This window comes from Mus caroli, unplaced genomic scaffold (assembly GCF_978045245.1).
Source record: "Mus caroli unplaced genomic scaffold, Mus_caroli_1 scaffold_9, whole genome shotgun sequence".
NCBI lineage: Eukaryota > Metazoa > Chordata > Mammalia > Rodentia > Muridae > Mus > Mus caroli.
Genome location: NW_028227264.1, coordinates 91,561,924 through 91,584,732, shown reverse-complemented (window position 1 = coordinate 91,584,732; position 22,809 = coordinate 91,561,924). Strand labels below are relative to the sequence as shown.

Here is a 22,809-nt window from a genome sequence, read left to right as displayed (position 1 = left end):
GTTCCATTTTCTATATCAATACCAATGCTTGCATGTAATCCTCCTTGGCTATTTACTATCTATCTAATTATTGCAGATAATCTCAGTACTTTTTCGAATGAAATTCACGTGTCATATGATGACCTGTATTAGTATATTTTTTCCTTTGCTTTTGATTGTTACCCATCTATCATTGTTTCCAGAGGTGAAAACAATAGATTACTGTATTTGAGGTTCTAAGCAAAACAAAACAAAACAACCTCCCTCCACCCCCAAAGTAAGAACAAAAATCTTGGAAAAGTTCTATTTCCCAGTGCCTGAAAGCAACTTGCTGAATGTTGTAGTGTTGTATGAATTATATGAGAGAGTTTAGCACTATAGATTCAAAATATGTGTGTGTGTGTGTGTGTGTGTGTGTGTCCTCAAAAAACACACAATATAAGCAAAGACTTTTGATGTAGGGTCTGGCCCGAGAGTTCAGTTATCTGGGAGGAATTTCTTTTTCTGCTAAAGAAACTGATGGAAACCTAAGACAAGATGCAGCCATGAGAGGCAACACTCCCAAATTTACAGTGCCCTGATCTCTATGGAGCAATATCTAAGCCTCTCCTCGCTGCCCATGGGATTCTCTGATATTTCAGTAAAAACTGCCTTTTGTTTGCTTTTTTTTTCTGTTTCCATGTGCAGGTATGAGCATCTTTTGTGTTTGACTCTGTCTGTACATGTGAGTGTTTCTGCAGGGACACTTTAACAAGGAGAGGGGTCAGGGGATGTCAAATGAGAAATGGGACTGTGGCGTCTTATCAGACATTCCAGTAAATTGTCTTGGGGCAAATCACTTAACCTTGGGTGTGAAAATTAGTTAATTTTAAGAATAAATACATCTATCTTTCTGACTTATTAAGGATTTATCACATGTGCCCAAGGTTCAACTGATCTCCAAATGAGGTGTAGGACTCTTTTCTTTGAACTCTAATTGGCTTGTGGGGGAGGCAGGTCTGACTGAGTTAAAGGGTGTAGGACTTAATCCTTTGAAGAAATTTTGATTTCCTTTTAATACTTCTAAGTATTGCTAATGCATTCTGAGATTAATTTGACTCTCACTGCTTCACTTACTCTGATTTCCTTCCCAAAGGGTAGATTGAGGGCTCCCTGAGGGAAACCAGCTACCTCAGTAGCCCATCTCACACCCCGCACACAGCTTTAGTCTCAAGTGGCAAGATGCACCCAGTAGGTGCTCTGAGTGCCCTTGGAGTGACTAGTGGCTGCTAGATTAAGAACCATGACCACTAATCCTATTTGTAACCCCGAGTCACCATATTACAAGATCTGTATCCCTAACCGAGGCAGTCAAACCTTCTGAGGACATTGAAAAACTGCTAAAGCCCCTGGTTCTTTGAGGAAGCTGGAAGTCATCATTAGTGTATATTCTGGCCGAAGGAACACTCACGTTTCTTAACAGATGTGACTAGTGTAAACTGGTTCTCAGCTAAGTGTGGCATTTGCTACCTTGGGTTACTGCACAGTTTAAATAAAGTGGGTTTGGACTGGTGAACAAAAAGCTCTGTGAACAGGTAACTTCATTTAAGGTTTGCTAGCTGTATAAGCTTGGGTATTTTTATTTAAACTCCTGTGGACCCTACTTTACCCATCTGTAAAAAAGAGATAATAATAACTCTTTGCTACGTTTGTATGATGTATACTTTAACCCAACACCTAGAATCATGAAGAAAGTGTTAACTGTAGTCACTATGTAAAATGCAGTAACTTTGTACTAGAAACCAACAGATATGAGGTTGGAGAAATGTTCCAATCAGAAAAGCCTTGTAATGAAAGCATGAGGATCTGATCTTGGATTCCTAACATCCAAGCAAACCAGGCATAGTGGCACAAGTTAATGATCCCAGTCCTGAAGAGGCAGAGACAGGCAGATCCCGGGGGCTCATTAGCCAGCAAGTCTAGTCAACCTGAGCTCCAGGTTCAGAGACCTTGTCTTAAATAGCAAGGTGGGAAGTGACTGAGGAAAACACCCAATGTTATACTCTGGCCTCTTACATGTATGCACATGTGTAAACATGCACATACATATAGATACACACAGACACATAGATTCACACACACACACATACAGAAAGAGAGGAATGGCAAGAGGGAGGGAGCCCAACAAAAATAGATCATTAATTTACTTAAAAGGCTATGGATTAAACTTATGTGTATATATACATATATTTGTATATGTATTTGCATATATGTATACATACATATACATACATATATACACATGTATATACATATATGTATACATATACACATTTACACACACACACATATATATCATCTGTCTTAAAGTTTGTCTGTGCTTGTAAATCCAGATAGTTTCCTAATTCCTGCTTTTCTAATAATTTCTAAGTGTTAACATTTCGTAGCTCAAAACCCATTCTGTACCTCCTGTCCTCTATGATTTCATAGCAATGGAGCGGGACAAGCATTGCCTTCTCCCTTATAAATGGAGCATAGCAACTTACCTCACATCTCTTACTTCAGGGAGAGAGAAACATATAGAAGTACAATTCACCAGACATCTTTTCCTAGACTGGACAACAGCCAAAAGTGCCGTCTGTCTGTGGGATATTCCCTGTAACTGGCACTACGTCTGCATTCAGAGGCCAGGAATGAGGATAAAGAGAAATCTACAATATTTACCAGGCTTTGACAGGCAGAGAACTTGGGTTCTCCTCCTCAATACACATTCATGACTGTATATGTATATAATTTATAGTAAATAAATATGTATGATCTGTATTATAACTAGGGATTGAGTAAAAATGAGGTGTATCAGAGTTGGAGAAGCTGAGACCGGGAACTGGGATCTCCCTGAAGCTTGTGCAAATGTCCAGAGATCTAAACATGGGGAAACGTCTAAGAATTTCTTAAGAGAGTAAGTAGCACATAGCTAGGTGTAGTAGCCATGCCTTTGTTCCAGCACTCTGGTACTAGAAGTAGGAGGATAAAGGTTCCAGGGTTCTTTGCAGGACTTGGGAGATAATACAGATGGATGCACAAACACCTTTTATCTGTGAGTATTTTAAAAGGTATGGAAGAAACCTAGAGAGTAGAGGGCACTGTGCCTTTAAGGATTCTAAACCACTAATCACTAAGCTATGGTTGTATAATGATTCTTCAGATGGACAGTGGTTAAAGTTGTAAATCCATCTTCTTTTAATCCTTAGGGTATTAGGAAATATATCCACTCATTCCTACATCTATTCGACAAATATTTGTTCCTCCTCACCGTGGGTAGCAGAATACACATAGAAGCTTAGAAGATAGATGGCCTGGGTTCCTATCCTTGCTGCTGTCTTAACTATGGACAAGGTAAATTATATGAACCTTCAGTTCTCTTGTCTATGAATTTGGGTTGACTATGGTAAGACTGATATGGCTATTAAGAATATAGCTAAAGAGCTTTCCACTGCAAAGCACACACACTTGGGGATGGACAGTAGAGAACTGAAGTAGTCAGAACAACCTATGTATGATAATATAGACTCTAAATAAGTGCCTTTGAAAGCAACCCATATTCCATGAGACTGCTAGACTGGAGAACTAGGAAGGGGCTTTTAGAGAAATGGCAAACAACAGCAACTTCCTGTGCAGTGTGATGTCTAGAGTAAGCTATTCTTTTGTTCAGTATGTTCAGCCTGGTGAACATTTCCCTAGTAACCACTGTTAATTTAGGGACCTATGACATCTGTACAATTTAAATAAGACCAGAGCTCAAACCGAATGCACATAGGGCATGATTTTTCTATTCAACATGGATGAATAGGGCCACATCTATGCCAGCCTTTGATTCATGAACTCCATGGGGCTAATTGACCCTGGGTTGCAGCCTTCTTTGAGAGGATACATTGTAGAGGTAGGCTCTGTTTGGACTCACTCTGTGTTCTTACGTCCAGAAAGTCTAAATTAGATTTTTGTCATTAGCTTGTCAACCTTATCTTAAGCCCACTTAATGAGGTCTGCAGTGGAATGTCTTTTATGCTCTGTGGCCTTTGTGCTTAGCCCCTGTTACTTTGGAATTAATGGCATAACCGCAGTGTTAGCTTGAGGTCTGCTGCTTTGAAAAACACATCCTCGTACGTGTACGAGTATTTAAATTTTGTTTTCTAACTTTTAGAGTTTACATCCTGGTGGTGCATTCAAGTGCTAGGGAAATGAGACCAGATGGAAGTGACAAGCAGCCATTCAGCAAATTGCATACACATTACATTTCAGAAAGCCAGTGTACATATGTCTGTCTGGATGTGTTCATATGTTGGATTATTTCTGTTTCATTCAAACGGTTGTGATTTCAGTGAAGCAGTTACCTAGAATGTCTGTCAGCATGGGAATTTTTCTAGAGGGGGAAACAGGACCTTGGCTGAGCCATTTTGTCAAATGAGGCTAAATGTGTAGGGCAATGAGTGGCCCCTATGAATCTTTTCTAATCTTCTGTAGGTTGTCTTCCATAATACTCACCGATCCATGACATAAGTTCATTTATTGTACTATTGTATAGCATTCTGCTACAATGTAAACTTTAAGGACAAATATTTTGCTGTCATTTAACCCTATAACATTTGGCCTATGCCAATTAATAAATTGGAAATGACTGAAATAATTAAATGGTATTTCGTTCTCACCCAGGCCGAAGGCAAATGTAACAGAGTTTCTTGTGTCTTTTAAGTGATGGACCTGTGATTGTGAACAACAAGGAGGGGAATGTCTAACACTTACATGGCATTTGCTACATGCTAGGCACTGTTCTCAAAACTTTACCTCTAACGCAAGCAGAAACCTTCGAAGCAGGGGCCACAGTTTCCGCGATTTTATGAATGGGGACACTGAGACACTCCTTCTGTGTGACAGAGCCATGTTGAGCTCCATTAGCTTGATATTCCACATCACATAGCATTGAAATGTGGCCTCTGGGGTTTGACCATAAGTCACCGCAAGAACCTATCCACCCTTTCAATTAGCAAAACCTATCACAACCATGAGCATTAGTTCTACATCATCTTAAATATGCTATTCAGTTCGATCCAGCAGTGCAAGGAGAGCAGATCGCATTTTTCACTCTGAGATGCAGTTATTGAGAGAGGCTCTCATACTCCCTGTTTGGAGTTACCTTCTTCATTGATCTCCCTGCCTCCCTTCTCTTCAGAAGAAAAGGAAAAAGAAAAGAAAACAGCATGATTGATGCTATCACTTACGATTGTGGGGTTCTGTACTCATTAGAATAGTGTATTAACAGGCCCAAAGCATATTTCCAGACTGAATGGAAAATTTGATATTGAGAATTTAATCTTACCTTACTCATAGTGAGTCAAATGCATTAGACACAAATTATGATAGAACCATGAGATTTAAATGGAAGGATTAACACACACACACACACATTGTATTAAAAATGAATGTGTCCGGTCAATTGGGTTGGTTAAATTTATTTTCAAAATCAGCTAGTTTCTTCACATAGAATGGATACAGTGTTGCAGGCTCTGGCCCAGGTGAATGCTGGGAAAAATATGGTGAATTCAAAAGAAACATCATAAGTTCCCTAAAAACAGGTGTACATTCACTCTCAGATACTAGGATGTTATATAGGACACTATAGAGGACATTGTGGCTAACATGTCTTCAGAACAATCATATGATTTTCATGAACGAAATTTTATTCTGATGGTATTAGACCAAGGAATCTTGGTAGAGTTGAGAAATTTGACTATAACTTGAACCTTTTCCCCTTTTCTAATATTTATCCATCCCCCACACAGCAGCATGTCACAGATCCCCAAATAATTTCTTATATCCATTCATCAGTTTCATAAAGTCCAAAATAAAGTAGCTTTATCTGGGGCTTGGATTCTATTGTCCCATTGTTCCCTTTTATATGATATACAATTGCATCCTTATACAATCTTGCTGATGCAGAATCTCAATTCCTGCTCCCCAAAACTGATATCACTTTTGCAAATTTCTAAGCAATATTAAGTACTTGGTAACAAATCTTAATGGTGTGTTGTTAGACAATTTTTATTTGTGAAGATCTTCATATACCTTGGAAGGAAAATGCAGAACATCCTTTTAATGAAGACCTCCTAGATAGAGTCATGGTTTTTGTTTGTTTGTTTTTTTTTTTCCTCTGTCAAGGTTAAATCATCAAAAACATGTCATTAAGTAATGGAGTTCCTTGCAGACTTTAGTTTCTCTCTGCTCGATTTCTTTATATATTTCATTGTCTGGGTTATGAAATCTGATGGTCTTTATTTAGTCGTCGTCATCATCATCATCATCATATCATTACCACCATGGTAACCACATCTCCCCAAGCACTGCCAGCATGTACACTGTATCCAGAGTGTAATTGATGGTGCTGAAGAGGGAGTGTCCATGAAATTTGATTTAAGGAGAGCTGAAGATCCATGTTGTTCAGTAGTATCTACCTCTTCATCATGGACCCCAAATTTAGATGCCACCTTCATCCTTGATGACTTCTATCTGGGGTAGATGAACAAGGCTGTTTTGTCAACATTTTATTTTCCTCCTCCTGAATAATATATGAAAAAAAATACTAATTTTGTGGCTTAGACTATTTTTGCTGATGGAAAGTAAAAAAAAAAAAACCTTTGTTTTTCTATTTAAGACAGTGTTTTCTTATCTAGCCTATGCTGAACTCAAGCTTGCAGTCCTCCTGTCTCAGCTTTTGAAGTACTGGGAAAAGAGGTACACCTGGCACATCTGCATTAATTTAATTGTGGATATATATATATATATATATATATATATATATATATATATATATATCATGTGCAACATGATGTTTTAAAATGTGCATACTTTAGAAATGGTCCAACTGAGCTAAATAATGCACTATCCCACAGATGTTTCTGTGTGTGTTGGGAACATTTAAAATCTATTCTTAGTGATTTTCAAAATGCATGTGTGCTATCATAAACTATAGTCACTTTGTTCAAAGCATAGGTCTTGAGTATATTTACCCAAAACAAAATTTGCATCCTTTAAATGCATTTCCAAGTTCCCTAACTCCTGCTTCCATTTCCCAACCCCTGGTACTACAATGCCCTCTATAGGTTCAGCAACTTTTAGACTGAATCTATAAGAGAGATCTCCCTGTGCCTGGCTTATTTTGCTCCCCACATGATCTTTGGGGTTTTGCCCATGCTGTTACAGATGTTAGAGCTTCATCTGCTCAAAGGTTGATAGCCTTCCAGGTTTTTTTATACCTCATTTTCTTTATCCACACATCTGTTGATTGAAACTTACATTAATTCTATTCTCTGGGCTGTTGTGATATATGCTACAGTGAGCATGTGCACAGCACACAGATTTCTCACCAGCATGATCATTTTATTATAGTTTTCTTCTTTGCACTCAGTGTGGGATTGCTGGCTTCTGAAATGGCTGTGCTAACTCATACTCCCACCAACGGCCTACAAAGGTTCCTGTTCCCCCACATCTTTGCCAGGGCATTATAAAAGTATTCTAAGGTTGTTAATATCATTTCTCGATGTGGTTTTAATTTGTATTTCTCTGGTAATTAGTGATAGGAGAAGATTTTTTTCATATACCTGTTTGTTGGTCATCTGTGTGTTTTCTCTTGAGAAGTCTCCTTCATCTCTTTTGTCTTTATTTGGGTTGCTTGGTTTTTTGCTATTGCTGTGTTTGATCTCCCTGTACTCTTCAAGTCCTAACTACTCATCAGATAAATAGCTTACAGATAATCCCCCCCCTTCCCATTCTTTTTGTTGTATCTCTCTTGATGGATTCCTTTGGTGTACCTGCTTTTTAGCTTGTTGCCATTTCCATTTGTCCCCTTTTCTTTTAAGCCATAAAATCCTCATACCCTATACCACATGTATATAGTCAGCACTGACTGGACTCAGTGGGTCATATGTGAGTGGGGAGAAGAGGATAAGAAATCAGGAGCTAAATGGGGTGGGGGTCTGGGAGAAACTGGGGTATTGTGAGAGTGAATATGATGGGAATATTATAGATGATGGGAATGTATAGATATATACATTCTCAAGGAATAGATTAAATAATAAAAATCATAACTTATTCTGACATCAGGGAGATTTTTCTGTTTTCTTCTAGTAATTTTGCGGTTTAAGGTCCTATACTTTAATCCATTTAAAGTTTCTTTATGATATGAAATAAACTCTGTTTCATTTTCCTGCACACGGATACCCAATTGCCCCAGCATCATATTTCAAAGAAGCAATCTTTCCACAATATGTATTTTTGGCATGTTTGTTGAAGATCAATTGACTGTTAAAAGTGTTAGTTTATTTTAGTGCTTTCTAAGATATTTCAGTGGCCTCAGTGTCTGGCTTTATGCTAGCCTCATGCTGCGTTGATGACTACTTGTTTTGTACATCTTGAAATCAGGGCTTCTAATGTTGCCAGTAGTTTTATTCTGTTTAATGAAGAGGGTTTTTTTTTTGTGCTACATTATATATTTTAAGATTTTTCCCCCTTTTTTTGTGGAAAAACCACATGATAATTTTGATTGGTATTTTAACAGAATGTATATGTTGCTTTGGACCATATGTGTGTTCTAGTGACATGAGTCTGTGAAGGTGGGAGATATATTGTTTTCTTGAGTGTCTTTCTTCAGTGTTTTGAAGGTTTCATTTCGTAAGTCTTTTATCTCCTTGATTAGATTTATTCACATAACTTATACATGTTTTTAGATCCATTATAAATAGAATGGCTTGCATGGTTTCATTTTTTAGATAACTTGTTACTAGTATTCAGATATGCTTACATAGGATCCCTAACACAATCAACCACAAAGAATTAGAAATGCTCTAGGAAGCCCACACTTGTGAAGGAGAAGGCTGAAACCCTGGTCCTGAACAGGAACTTGCCTTCCAAGAAGACCGCTCCCTGCCCACTGGGCCAACTCTTAGCTCCACTGACAGGTTTACCTCCTAGTCCTTGTTTCTTCCCTTCTAGGAAAGTATAATATCATAAGAGGCAAGGTAGAAAGACTATAAAAGCCCTCCTCCCCAGATTTGGTGGGGGGTGGAGTGGGGTGGGGTGGGGTGAGACCCTGTCAATACATCCATTTTCTTTTGTGAAGTTGTGTTTCATAATTTCTCTTGAAATTTGGTGGGTTTACGGGTCTCAGTATCTGCTAGCACTTTTTAAATGGGAATGGGGAAAATAAAGTAAAACAAGGTTTACTACACTTAAGAAATGAACTCAACCAAGTACATTTTAAAAACAATGAGTAGAGATTGCCTTGGGAAGATTTGTCTATATTTTATTCTTTCCGTAGGCTCTAAAGTTTGAAACACAACTTTAGGCCAAATGGATTATACCTGAACATCATTAGCATAAAACAAAGCCCATTGAGAACACAGAATATTCTTAATGGAAGCAATTTCTAGAGCCTGGATTCCTATCTGGATTGCTTAGAGCATGGTTTCCTTTTCCCAGTGACCAGCAAAGCATATAGAATAGTTTTTATATCCATTTGTATGTAGCGAACCCATGAAACAGTCCTTTCCCTTCATAGACTTGCAAAATCCCTGGGCATCCTGAAAGCCAATGACATAAACAGACAGCTTATGGTCTGTTTACTGCCAGATTCCTTTTCAAACTAGTCTGAAATGTAATGCGTAGGCCTCTATGTGCTCTAGTGAAGAAGAAAGACGAGGACTGAATAACGTTTGGCAGGATTGCCCTACATACGATGTCAGCCTCATGACACAGGCTCTGTGAGATCAGTTTGAAAGGGAAGAGCTAAACAGAGCCATGAGTCTGATCCTACAGAGCATTTAAAACTTCCTCAGCTGCACTGTATCATAGATCCAACCAAGCAGTGTATTTGTTAAGAAAATCTGCAAACGCAGGCTTTTTGGTCCTCTCTCCCAGTTTCATTATGGTGTGTCAGGAGTACATGAGGTGCTGATGAGACTTAAGTGTTCAAGAAAGGTAGGCTTTGATGATAAGAAGCTGTAAACATAAGAAGTATCAGTTAAGGAAGGGCAGGACTGAAGCATGAGCTGCATAGAAAGAACAGAGCCACAAACCAAGCCTAACTTGACAAAATCCATAGAATCTGTTACTTGACAATATATGCTTCCTTTCTCCTCCCAATATGGCAAAAGGCCAAAGCATGCCTTTGTAAAGTGATTGGCATCCATCAGAAGTTAGAAATTGAAGGAAAATTGAGAAATCAAAATATTTTAGGGTACAACTTTCTTAGGGTTCTAAGTGCTCTATTGATGCCTTTTAAAAATAGGTAATTATTAAGCTGATAATCCTAGCATGGTGGTACAGGCTTCTTAGTCCTAAAACTTGGAATCGACGGAAAGAAGATTTCAAAGACAGCATGGGCTTCCTCAGGAGCTCCAGACCAGCCTTGGCTATACTGTGAGATATAGTCTCAAAACTGCATAGACAAATCAAAATAACACCATACAGTCTAGATAGGAATACATTGCTTCAATCGTACAACGTGATTCTTGTTTGAGAGAGTCATCCGTGTCACACGATTTAGGTAATTTTAAGTGTGGTTAGTGAATCCTTCCTTCTGAATTGCACTTGATGAAATAGTCATACATATCTGTTAGTAGTTACAAAGTCCAATTGGAAGCCCATTTTTTGCTTCTATGGGATGAATTCTCACTCTAGAATCTTTATTTTCCTGACTACTTTTTGGATGAGGAGTACATTTTTATATTGTCATGTCACTGTAGATCCATTGTCTTTTATGGTATCTTTCCTTAATGTCCTTAGGACTTCTCATTTATCTAAATACATGCAAAGTTAAAGTGGAATGGTATTTAACTTACTAAATCCTAGAAAGTAAATCACACAATGTCGAGTCTTCATTAATGTTATTGAAGGTGAGCAAAGCTACAATGCCCAGGATGTGTATGTTCTTTATACTTAACAGTTCTTTATCTAACAGTCTTGATAAAATGTAGATGTATCACTACCTGGTAAACAGGAAGAGTGATTTAGGTGTGAGTCATCATTTCCAAGGCTAGCTCAATAGACTTTAAAATGGGGACCGACTCCATAGTCTTACTACCATGCCAGCCTACACCATTCTACTATCTCAGAAATAGCATCTATTACAAATATAAAATTAATTGGTTTGAGTTTATGGACCATTGTGAATAAAAACATACTATTTTTATACTAGGCTCCCCTGTCCTCTTGGTAATAAAATCACCAGTTCCAGCATTTATTTGATGGACCATCTAGAAAGCTATGGGAAGGCAGATAAAAGAAGAAGGTTAAGAAAAGAAAATTTAAGCTTTACATATGAGTATTTGGTGGCTGGTGAAGTAAGTAAAAGGAAGATGTTTGGTTTTATTTCTGTTTAAAGAAGAACACTTTAGGCAGTATGAGTTAAAGGTTGAGTGGAGGATATTCATGTGGTCATAATGGCCAAATAAAGCAAAGGAAGGGGAGTTAAGAGTTGGGAGTTATTTCTCCATCTCCCTGGTCATCATGCCCTTCACAGAATGAGAAAGTTATTGTGGCTTTCAGGCTAGAGTTGTCATGCAAGAAGAATACGCTAATTTCGTATTTTCTCATCACTTTCTTTTGGGGATAAGCATTTGAGTTTTCCGCTGTTTATTATTTCAAAGGCATCTATATGCTAATACATTTTATGCTAATTATTTTCATGTTTGCCCCTCAGGTTATGCTTCACATCACCCACCAGGGAGGATCATCTCTCATGAAAACTTTCAAATTTGATTTTGAAAATTTATTCAGAAAAATTTAAGCCACGCTCTTTCCCAACACAGGAAATAATATGCTCCAGAGAATCCTCTAATTCACCGAAAATGGACTTGGATAACATTTGGGTTTTCATACTACCACAGTCCTCTTGAGAAGGACAGCCAGGTACACAAAGCATTTAACATTCTGACATTGAAGTATTGGAAGAATGATTAAAATAAAAATTTAATAATATGTTTTGAGAAATTGCTAACATAGTTTATGTGGTCCAGGAAGGAGGAAAGGGCCGCTTTCATTTCTCCACCATGTCTGGGGATGTGTTTCTGCTTCTCTTGCTAGAACACCGTGTTTTAACTGAGTGTCATCTTTCCATAGCATTGTTTCTACACAGTTCATTGTGATAGCGTTGGTGCCCATAGCTGAGCCTATGCACACAGAAAGGATCAGATAAAGCAGAAAGCTCATGCCGTGGTCTAGCTTGGTGTTTCTTCCAGTGCTTACATGATGGAGATTTTCTTTATGAAATTGTCATTTGCGAGCAAATTGCTATTTAAAAAAAAAATTAAATTGGCTAACTAACTTGTCTCTAAAATATTATTTAGAGCATTCCTCTGTTGAAGATAAATCGGCTTTATATAAATTTCCTTGACAAAATTCATTGAACATAGACGATTGGGATGGTGTTTTACATTCCTTCTTGGTTGGGAATTCTACTCCTTTTTTTCCCCAAAGGATAAAACCTCCTAAATACACTCTCTATATTGTTCTCAGTCCTGCTCTGTACTGAAGAAAGGCAATGAGCCTGAAATACTGGAGGGGGCAGAGAGCATCCTGCAGATTTAGGCTCCTTCTGTGATCAGCCTCGTCTTTACACCTCTTTGCACCTCTCAGTAGCTGTGCCTGATTTCTTCTATTTTAAACGCTTTCACCCATTCATCCTTAAGAGTGACACCATTTTGCCTGAAGTACAGCCTGGGTGTTGGTATATCTCCCATTAACTGACTCATTTTAATGGCCCTTGAGTTCCAAGATACCGTTGTCATAGGAAAATGTCTTTATAGGCTTGGGTGGCAGTGGTGGGGAAGGTTCCTTTCTGTCAAGGGAGCTGATGCCTTAAGGAAGCTATCTCCAGATAAAGGGAGATTTGAGGGAAGAAACCAACGAAAGATACCATGTACCAGAAAACCAAGCAGGATTTTGACATTTATAACCATAATCTCTATAAACAAGATGAATCATGGCTGGGGATTCAGTTAGTAAATCAACGAAAATAAATCCTGGTAAGGTAAAGATACAATTTTAACATTTTTGTTGAAATCTAACAATGTATGGTACGCTTTGCTGCAATCAAAGACCTGCAGTATTTTGTGTGCTAAACTCTAATGACCCATCATTTATTTTCTCTTTATTCCACCTACTTACCTGTGATAATAACCAAATAGCCTCACATTTCCCCTTTCAAAGTTGTATCTCAAGAGGAAAGCTCACTGACCCCACACATTAGCCCTCCAGTAGCTCCAGCTGAGAAGTACTCTCTCCTCCATCTTTTTTTCAGTGCATAATTCAAAGATAACCCAAGTAAGAACAGAAAGTTGTGTGTCATAGTTACTGGCATCTATCCGGTGCTTCTGAACCATGAACCACATGACCTGATTAAAGAGGTTGCTGTGAGTGTGTTGTACTCTTCGTGAACTAAATTCCATGATGACAGAAAACAAACCTGAAAACAAGAGTTATTTCACAACTCTAGAGCTCCACAGAGTCTGCTGCAATTGGTTGAGTTGAGGTGAATTTTCAGTGGCCCTGGCTCAGTGTAGAAGGGCAGGAACATTGGCTCAGCACAGCCCCAGGCTGTGCAGCATTCAATGTGACTTGGGACTGGCCTTCCTGGCTCAGCCTTGCCGGTGAAACATGGATTGGAAGATTTGAATGTTGGAGAAATAAACAAGTCTTGGTTGGAGTCCCAGTTTCAATAGTCACATATTTTCAAACCTAGACAAATATTCTGGTCTCATCTCCTCATTTGGTTTATTTCAATCCTCGGAGAGAACTGAATAGGACAATGTATTTCTTTGGATGTTCAACATAGTGTTTAACTAATGGGTGCTATTTGAAATATTATCATCTATTATCATTGCTATTCTAATAAAGATGATACTTGCTATAAGTATTATTGAGGAAAAAAACTTGGAAGTGTTCTTGAACAACACAAACAGTACAAAATGGTAGATATTAAACACCCTTTTTTTTGCACGTAAAACTATAAAAATAAAAATGTAGAAAATTTTGTATGTTAAGTGTGATTTACTGGCAGCTTGCATCACAAAGGTCTGGAATGACCTAGGGCTTTTATTATCTTTTAAAGTTCTAAGATACTGTATAAGGTGGAAATTTTAAAACTTCACCAAATTCTGTTGCTTATCGTGAATCACTCCCAAACATTGAGGCTACACGTATAGAAAAAGGCAATTACAAGCAAGAGCTTACTGCCCTCCCTGCCAAGAATCCAGATGTCCAGTTAATGAGCTTGCCTCTTCCCTTTGTACAGGGGCACTTGACATTATGCAAAGCCTCCTTGTGTTTGGCCTCCTTCATTGTTGGTTGTGATGATCTGTGGAGAACACAGCTGTAGAATTGATCAGCCTGAAGGCTGTCCATAGGAAAAGACATCTTGCTGCTTGAAAGGCTCTAGTAAGCTGCCAAGATACTCCCCATGGGTTCAGACCATCTTGGGAAAGCATGCAGACAGGTCTCAGGGCCATTAAAAAGTTTAGCACTGCTTCTAAACAAGAGTAAACAGACTTGTGTTTGCTTCCCCACAGAAAGAGAAGTCAGATGTTAATTAAAACTTTGCAGAGCTGGAAAGGATCAGGGCATTCTGTATTGAAAAGTCAGCTTTAACTTCTAATTGGATGCCAACAAAAAGAAGCAAGAGACAGGGAGGGGGAGAGAGAGAGAGAGAGAGAGAGAGAGAGAGAGAGAGAGAGAGAGAGAGAGAGAGAGAGAGAGCGAGAGCCACAAATATATTTAAATATATTTGTTAACAAAGGCTCTTATTGCATACCAATCTCATTTAAAGAGAAATCTTTGTTTTCCCTTTCTCTGTTGGAGAACGTTAATGACAATAGAATCTTTAGTAGAAGAAGGTTGTCCATGGATATTTGTATGCTTTCACTTCACTATCTCCTGGGGGTTCTTGCTCCCCCTCAGCCATCCTCAAAAACTATGGGAGCAGCACAGTAGTGCTCACCCCCAGTTGTACCTCCTGGCATTTCATCTTAATCATTTCCCTGGAGTATAGCGCAGTATCACGTTGGTTTCCTTGTGCTTAGCATAAGATAGAGGTGAACTAAATAGCAATGAACCGAAATAGATTCACTAGAGTTATAAGGAGGCTTGCGTGCTCTGCCCTCCATTCTTGTCAGCCTGCAGAGGGGAAATCGAGCAATTTCTCCTCAAATGGGCAAGCCTTGGAATTTTTCACAGTCACGAGCCAGAGAACAAAGTCAAAGAGGTTTTCATTTGTAAGATTGCCTTTCCCTTATCTGCTGGTCTTGTCTCCCAGACTGTCTGTCTGTCTCTAGAAAGCAAAGTCAATAAAAATGATTAGAGTTGGCATCTCACAACTGTACACCCTTAAACCATGAAGCAGTGCTGTGCAGGAAATATTTTTCTGACCTTTTCAAATTGCATCCAACTGTCTCGGGAATTTCTCAGGGACTCGAGGTAATAAGGTTCAATCCGTTTTACTGTCTGCCTTCAAATTTACTTCCTCCAGAGCTGGGACTTATCTATTCCTTGCATCCTGGTCCAGGCATCCAGTCAGAAATCTATGCATCTCATCTTTTTCACCCCATCTCAGTTTTTTTTTTTACCCCTGCCTTTCACACAGTATGGAATCTACAGCCATGCCCGCTTCCACTTATGGCCCTCTTCAAAAGCAGAATGCTAGACTGAGAAGAATTTGATTATGTGGTCTTTTGAGAAGTTCTTGCTGAATTTAATCAACTTTTTTGAATTTGATTCTATCTTAAACCACAGGTTTTTACCTATGCGATTTGTTGCCTCAGTGGTCTTTAAAAAAACAAAAACAAAAACAAAAAAAAAGCCCAAGAAACAAAAAACAAAACCCCTTTTCAACTTAACTATGCTGTGGGCACTCTTAAAAATAAAATACAAAAGAGGCAAAAAGGGGGCGGGGGTTCTTTTGTTCTGAATCGATTTCTGCTTTTCCTCCTTGAGTCGAAATGAGATGGACAAGCTCCCTGGGAAGGAAGGGAGTTATCCAAGTGTGACATGTTAAAAGGCAGCTGAGTGGCCCCATTCTTCAGTGTGCTCCTTGAAGGAGAACAGAAAACAGAAGCTGGGGACAGATTTTTTGACCTCTTGAAAGCCCCTGGTGTCAGGAAGTCTTGACAAGCAGTTAAAGAGCTCCTGGGTGGTTGACTCCCACATTCATAGCATGGCATGCTGCATCTGAGGCTGGTGCTGTAGGACATTCCTGATCCAACAGTGCACTCTCCTTAGTTGTCTTCTCCTTTGTTCCTGGACTGATCGCTGTGGAGAGTGGATTCTTGGCCCCATTGCCACCTGGTCTGGGGAGTCCAGAGCCTCCTTCTGACGTAGGAGGCATGTTCATGGGCAAGCACCTCGTGGGGAAGAAGATGCCTTTTCAAGGTTGTCCATCTTAGAGTCTTCTCTTTCTTGGATAATAGTTTGAGTTTGACCACATAAGGTCTCTGCCATCCTAAACCTGTAATGATTCCAGACCACCCTATTTGGAAAGCAGGCTCCGGGAAAGGGGATGAAGGACTCTTTTTATATTTACAGCAGTGGGGTTTGTTTTTTAAAGAAACTAGACCATGCATAATTAGAACAAAGCCCATCTTCCACAATATAGCTTTCTTTTCCATTTAAAGTAGTGCCTAACGTTTTTGGTAAAACCATAAAATGTTGTCTTCAGAATATTTTGAGTGTAAGCTGTGGATTTCTCCTTTGGAGCTTTTTAGTAGCCTTAGTCTCTATGTCCTTTGACAACCTGGACCTGGTTAGCTGGCCCTTCAGTAGAGAGGAAGTAAAAACATAGAATAACAACTTCTAAAATTTACATTTACCCACTATCTGAAATAAGGTTAGTGTCTTATCACCAATTGAAGTGTGAAGGTTTTCATGTGTGGTCATTAAAAAGGGTGGATTTCTATATGTGTGTGCAGCCATGCAGGAGTCGTGCACGGTACTGGGATTGGAAGGGAAGAAGTTTACAGACCAGAGGATTCTAGTCGGATATCATCATTGGATATTTGGCTGTGCCTCCTCTTTGAGAACACATAGTGCATGTCACTGTCCTGTACTTCGTGTTGCCTCCTTCTCGTTCCTAGAGCATCATTTTTTTCTTTTGCCTTCAAGACCTATAAATCAAGTGAAGTCACTGTGTAGACTTACCACTGAAATAGTAAAGTGATTAGAACCTACCAGAATGAAACCCGGCTGGATTCACACTGCTGGTTGGCACTGTGTTTGTTTATTTTGTTGCATGTCCTCGGGAAATGTGAAAGGAACTTTTAGATGGAGAGGCATAAGGGACAGAAGAACCTCGAGTAACAAATGGCAAGAACAATACTGGCTGCTCCTTAAAAGATGGTGACCATCAGGCGTCTCAAAGACAGTAAGACAGGGACAGCTGTCCTCCACATCAAGAGAAGGAAGTGAGGCTGAGAGAATTGACAACTCATTAAGTTTTGAGATGGCAGAAGGATGGCATGAAGCAGATTATTTTAGCAGGGAAAAGAACAAAAATCATGTTTTGATGAGTGGCACTTTGGTTTCTCCTGATTTCTTTCTCTTCTCCTTACATCTCCTTTTCTTTCTCCATCTTACTTGGTTTGTTTTTGTTTTGCTTTTGCTTTTGCTTTTGCCAAAGAGTGAACAGACTACAGAAGCATCTCTTTGGCTTTTTTTTTTAATATGGCTATCATGTTTGCTCCATTAAAGAGCTACCTTCAGTAGAGCTACCACCTCTAATGGTGGCCAAAATTGTGGTTGACGGATAATGTCGTCACTACATACTTTCTTATTCCTTCAGAACAACAACACAGTGATAACTCATTATCTTCATAGGCTCACGTTCTCCTTGTTCATCTTGGTTTGTGTTAATATCTACCCAGGGTCAAAAAGTGCAAAGTATAGGAAACAGTTTAAGGCAAGAGTGTGCTCAATTGTAACATTTTGTTTTAATGTGGACAACCTGTTTCTATTTGAATAATGTTTGTCTATTAGGATATCTAGGCATTATTACATTCCTTCAAATACACAGCTGAGAACTTGTTTTCTATTTGCCTCCAACATCTCTGTAACAAAAACAAACACTGTGGATTGCCAAGGCAAGCTTGTTACTGTGCCATCGGCACAATGGAGTTATCGACACTCAGGGATCCAATTTTCCTCTTATGGTAATGTCTAATATGCTTCGAGATGTGGCTCAGGAACATGGCTCTGTTATTTATTCAGGGTAAACTGGGCTCTATGGGTTGCCAGGGCATCACTCAGGCTCGTGAGTCAGGGTGGGCACCTGCCCAGCACATTGTGTGTTCCCAGGCATATCAGCGGATGGGGAATTGATTCAGATCTAATCAGGGTAGTAAGATCTTGAAGGCTGTCACCAACATTCACTGCACCCATATTCACCCTAAAATGTGTGCTTAGAAATTTTAGTCAGCATTTCACTGGAGACAAACGCCCCTTCAAAAAAAATTTTCAGGCAGATCTATATGGAAAGAGGATAGTTTTAAATGCAAATGTAATTTCAAAGTGTCCTCTCTCTCTCCATTGCTCTCTCTTTCTCTCTTCCCTTGGGTCTGAGGTCTCTTAAATATTCATGCAGTCTCAGTTCAGGGTTCAGGGGAGACTTTGTGCTTTGTACGAGATCCCCATTGATTGTCATTGTCAACCTTCTCGGACTCATATGAGCAAACAAGAATAAATCATTCTCAAGCCACCTGCCCCACCCAGCTCTCCTTCAGACTCTGCTGACAGCATGGCTTGGTCTGGTTTCTGAGTGGCACACCTGCCCATGTACTGTGATCTACTGGTAAGCTCCTCTTGCTGTCAGGCTGCTGCAGCATTTGTTTTGCCTTAATTGGAACCCCACTGGCACCCTGTGGGATTTTTTCCCCTTGGCAAGGCAATATATCCATATAGACCTATACAGCACTGTTGCCATGGCCGGTTGGATTTTTTTTTTTTTTTGGTTTTTCAAGACAGGGGTTTCTCTGCGCAGTCCTGCCTGTCCTGGAACTCACTCTGTAGACCCGGCTGGCCTCGAAAGGTTGTAATCTTATAGTCAGAAATGTTATTAACATTGGGATCCAAATTTAAGCAGAACCTAGAAATTAATGGAATTTCTCTGTCTTTCTGTTTTCATTTTGGTGTGGAGAGTGTTAGGAACTCATGATTTCTCTCAGTGTTTATTTTCGGGGCTGAAACAGCCCAGTAGAAGTGCAGGTTGATCATTTTGTCAGAGTTTCTTCTGTTTTCCCTCTTTAATTCACTACTCAGATGAGAGTACTAAATGAGGACAACTGTCAGCATTGCCAGCTAGCGCCCCTGTTGCACCAGTAAAGCAGTAAACAGAAATGGTATGGCATTCTATGTAGAAATAGCACCACGATATTTATGAATTTTCCTCCTTTCCACATGAGCCAGAATAGCAAGGTGAAAAGTAAAGAGAGCCTTACTTTGATTAAAACTAGATTAATTATAATTTGCAAGTCAGTCCTATTGATCTTAACTTTGGGTGTCAAAACAAGGTTTGTTTCCTTGGTCTCAGTGGACAGCCCATTGTGTGTTTTGGGTTTCAGCATCTGCTTCTCTCGTGCTAATTTTATTTTTGTCATTAAAGTTCATGAAGACTTAATCATTAGCCCTCTAATTTTCCAGGAAAAAATAATGTTGATTTATTGAACTGGCTGCAGCAAAAGAAGATCAATCTGACATTATAGGTTAATAGTAGGGAACAAAACGCATCCATAATTAGGAGAAAAAGGACTTTCCTTGTTCCTTCCAGTTTATAATAATAAAAAAAAAAGCCCCTTGCCAAAGTGTCTTGGAAAATAATGCATTCAGTCTGAGTCGAATCACCGCCTAGCACATTCTATTTATCTGTAGCTTAAAAAGCAGCTGCGGTTTTTGTAAGAAGCGATGAATGTGGCATTCCTACTTAAAGGTAGAAGAGAAAGAACACCCCTTGTTTTGTAATAAGGGGATTTTCAATTTAAAAGAGAGAGAGAGCCTGTTGTGTGAAGTAGGGTTATTACAGCCTCTGTATTCTATCTCACCCACCAGGAGGCTAATAATGAAGGGGCCAGGGAAGGAGGCCAATGCTACAGGGTTATCTCCTAACCTCAGATGTTGGATAAGTCCACGGAAACAGCAGCGCTTCTGGATGGCTTCAGAAAGGCTGGAGTGATTGTTTGGAAGAGAAAAACCCGCCTATTCATTCAAAGGTAAACAGCTCATTTCATTGTCGGTCGCGTGTTACAGCCCCCAAATATGTTTCTATAAAGATATCTGTAAAGCCTGCCTTAAAAACAACCATCTTTTCAGGTACATGAATGTTGTCGAGACTGTCCCATCTGAAGGTTCATCCTTAGAATCCTGCCTTAGACAAAGGAAGCGCTTGGAGCCCCACCACACCCAAAACCACGCTTTGAAGGATCTGCCAAGCTCACTTTTAATCATGAGAAAGAAATTACCCACATGGAGACAGCAGAAAATGAGAAAGTAGAGATCGTGCTGCGAATAATTCCAGCGAGTGCCAAGGGGCTAGTTGAGGAATGGCTTCATGAGGTGAATATCTTTAGCTTGTACTTAGGGTTTGGTTAGCGTATAATCATTTTCTCTTTTAGGAGCGAGTACAATCTTAAGTGTATTTTCCATCCAAGCACCGCTCAGGGCATTTGTCAGGATGTTGACAGATTTAATATCAGCCTCGTCCTAGCTGTTATTTATGATGACTAATTTTACATGTATAAATATGCAGAAATCAATGTAGGTGGAAAGGCTCTCTGAGCCCCAGTGTCTGTGGCTCACTGTCTGTCTTCATGTGCAGCACTCTACTGTGTGACCTGTCCAGTGCTGTATGTCTCTGTGTATGTGTGTGCTTTTGTTGTCTCTTCTCTGTTGTGAATGTGCACTGGGAGAATTAGCCTTATGATAGGATCCCAAAAGATGGAAGCCAAGTCTTTCATTTCATTTCTGGAAAAAAAAAGTTTATCAAATCATTTTCAGTTTGTACTGAGGAGGAGGGTGCCAATCAGGTCTCAGTCGTCACAGGGCAAAGCAACCAGGATTCAAATTGAACATCATCTTCAGTGTCAAATTAGTTACAAGCCCTCCACTCGCCCCCACACCTCCTTTATGGTTGCTGGCTGAACGTCTTGATGTTTGGTTTTAAAGGGTGGGGGTGGGGAGCTGCCTGAGTTCATCCACAGTACCATGTAGCTTTTCTTTGGTTCATTTTTCTAAAGATCACATTCAAGAAAAATAACAGGTTAGTAGTTCAAGACCGTCACTACTCATAGGATACCCCCCTGCCCCCCCCCAAACATGCCATTTCTTTGCATGCCAAATTTCATCAAGATCACTAAGTAAACAAATGAGCGATAACTTTTTTTTCTCTTTTTCTTTTAAGACTAATTTCACCAGGGAGTGAGAACAGGGAAAGTCAAGTGTCTTTGTGAATCACAGAGAAAGAATGCAGGGGGAAAAAACCCCACACGTCTGGTCTCAGGCTTTGATTTCCCACACAACCAAGTCACAGGATCGCCATGCCAACCTTAAGCAATTTTGGCTCCCAGCAATCCTGTGGCTGGGGAATCTTTCAAACTACCCTTCAATCCTGGTCCAAAGGGCCCCGGCCCAGCCTAGGAGAAAGAGTTCATTATCTGAGAAAAGGCCAGGCTGCTTTCCCATTGGTGTATGTGTTTGGTGCCACAGCTAAGCATCGCTGGGGTCTAATACGTGGATGATTCCCCTTTATGGAGTGACGGGACTCCTGAGGAAAGGGCAAGCATTGACTAAGAAAAAGAGTCGTTCTTCCATGTGTTCTCAAAAGAGAACAAGGCAGGCCTCTTTGATAGCTTCTGAAAGAGAAGAGGCACGCTAGAGGAGATGAGCCAGCTGGGGGTGGGTTATTTTGGGGAGGGGAGCCAGCTGGGGGAAGAGGTAGAGTAAAGCCAAGGCAGAAAGGTGGAGGAAGATGAGCAGCTGTGTTTATTTTAATACATATCATTTAACCCTCACCTGAAAACAAATTGGAGAGGCTTGGGAGTGCATTAATCTGGACCCAATTAGCATGTCTTTCCCCTTCAAAAAGTGCAACCTGAGATTAATGAATATCAACCAGAGTTTCAGAAGCAGCACTTAAATCATTTGCATGTTTGTGCATGATAATTGGATTTATGTATGCACTTCCTTTCATTTAACTATTTCCAGTCACCTTATGATTCATACAACCCAAAACTTCACTATAGTGATTTCTAGGTAGAAATAGCTTGCCTAGCATTCTACCCCTTAAGGGGAAAACCTCAAGTGGTTGGGGTTTTGTATATTTGAACTTGAATAGCACATTTCTTTCTTTCTTTTTCTTTTTTAGTGCAGAGGGCAGTTGATAATAGTGTAGACTGCTGCTGCTTCTGGAGTTGGTAAATAGGCACCTCAGATTTATTTTTTTTTGAAAGGCTAGAAAAATAAGGAAATCTCCAACATCAAGTTTTCAGGGCTTCGGTGCAGCACACTAGTGAGAGTTTTTATAATGCCAGGAACAGGGCCACTTGAATGCAGCGTGAGAAATGTTCTTGGTGGCGTCTGTACCTGTGGTACTTAGATCACAGAGACATCAGCAGCCAGGATTGTTTCTGGCTTAGTTAGAAACTTGTTTCCATAGAAAGAGGTAGGAATGTCCTCAACTTCTGTGAACTGCTGCGGACAGGCAAGGAGCACTTGTGGACCCTTGATGTTGTGGGTTTGATCCTTCTCATTCCCTTCCTTCCTTCTTTGCTT

General features: G+C 39.7%; 1 protein-coding gene across 5 annotated transcripts in view; it reads left to right on the top strand.

Annotated features, from left to right (window-relative positions):
- The window catches only part of LOC147002716 (uncharacterized), a 90,225-nt gene extending 69,524 nt beyond the window's left edge, over positions 1 to 20,701 (top strand). The window contains exons 7-10 of one of the 5 annotated variants that reach the window (XM_085843384.1): positions 3,210 to 3,354; positions 11,817 to 11,916; positions 20,092 to 20,252; positions 20,353 to 20,701. The gene's annotated coding sequence lies outside the window, so the exon portion shown is untranslated. Of the gene's footprint in view, positions 1 to 3,209; positions 3,355 to 11,707; positions 11,917 to 20,091; positions 20,253 to 20,352 lie in introns of all 5 variants that reach the window. The other 4 variants (XM_085843382.1, XM_085843387.1, XM_085843385.1 and 1 more) reach the window with 4 other exon arrangements.
- Positions 20,702 to 22,809: the final 2,108 nt, after the last annotated feature.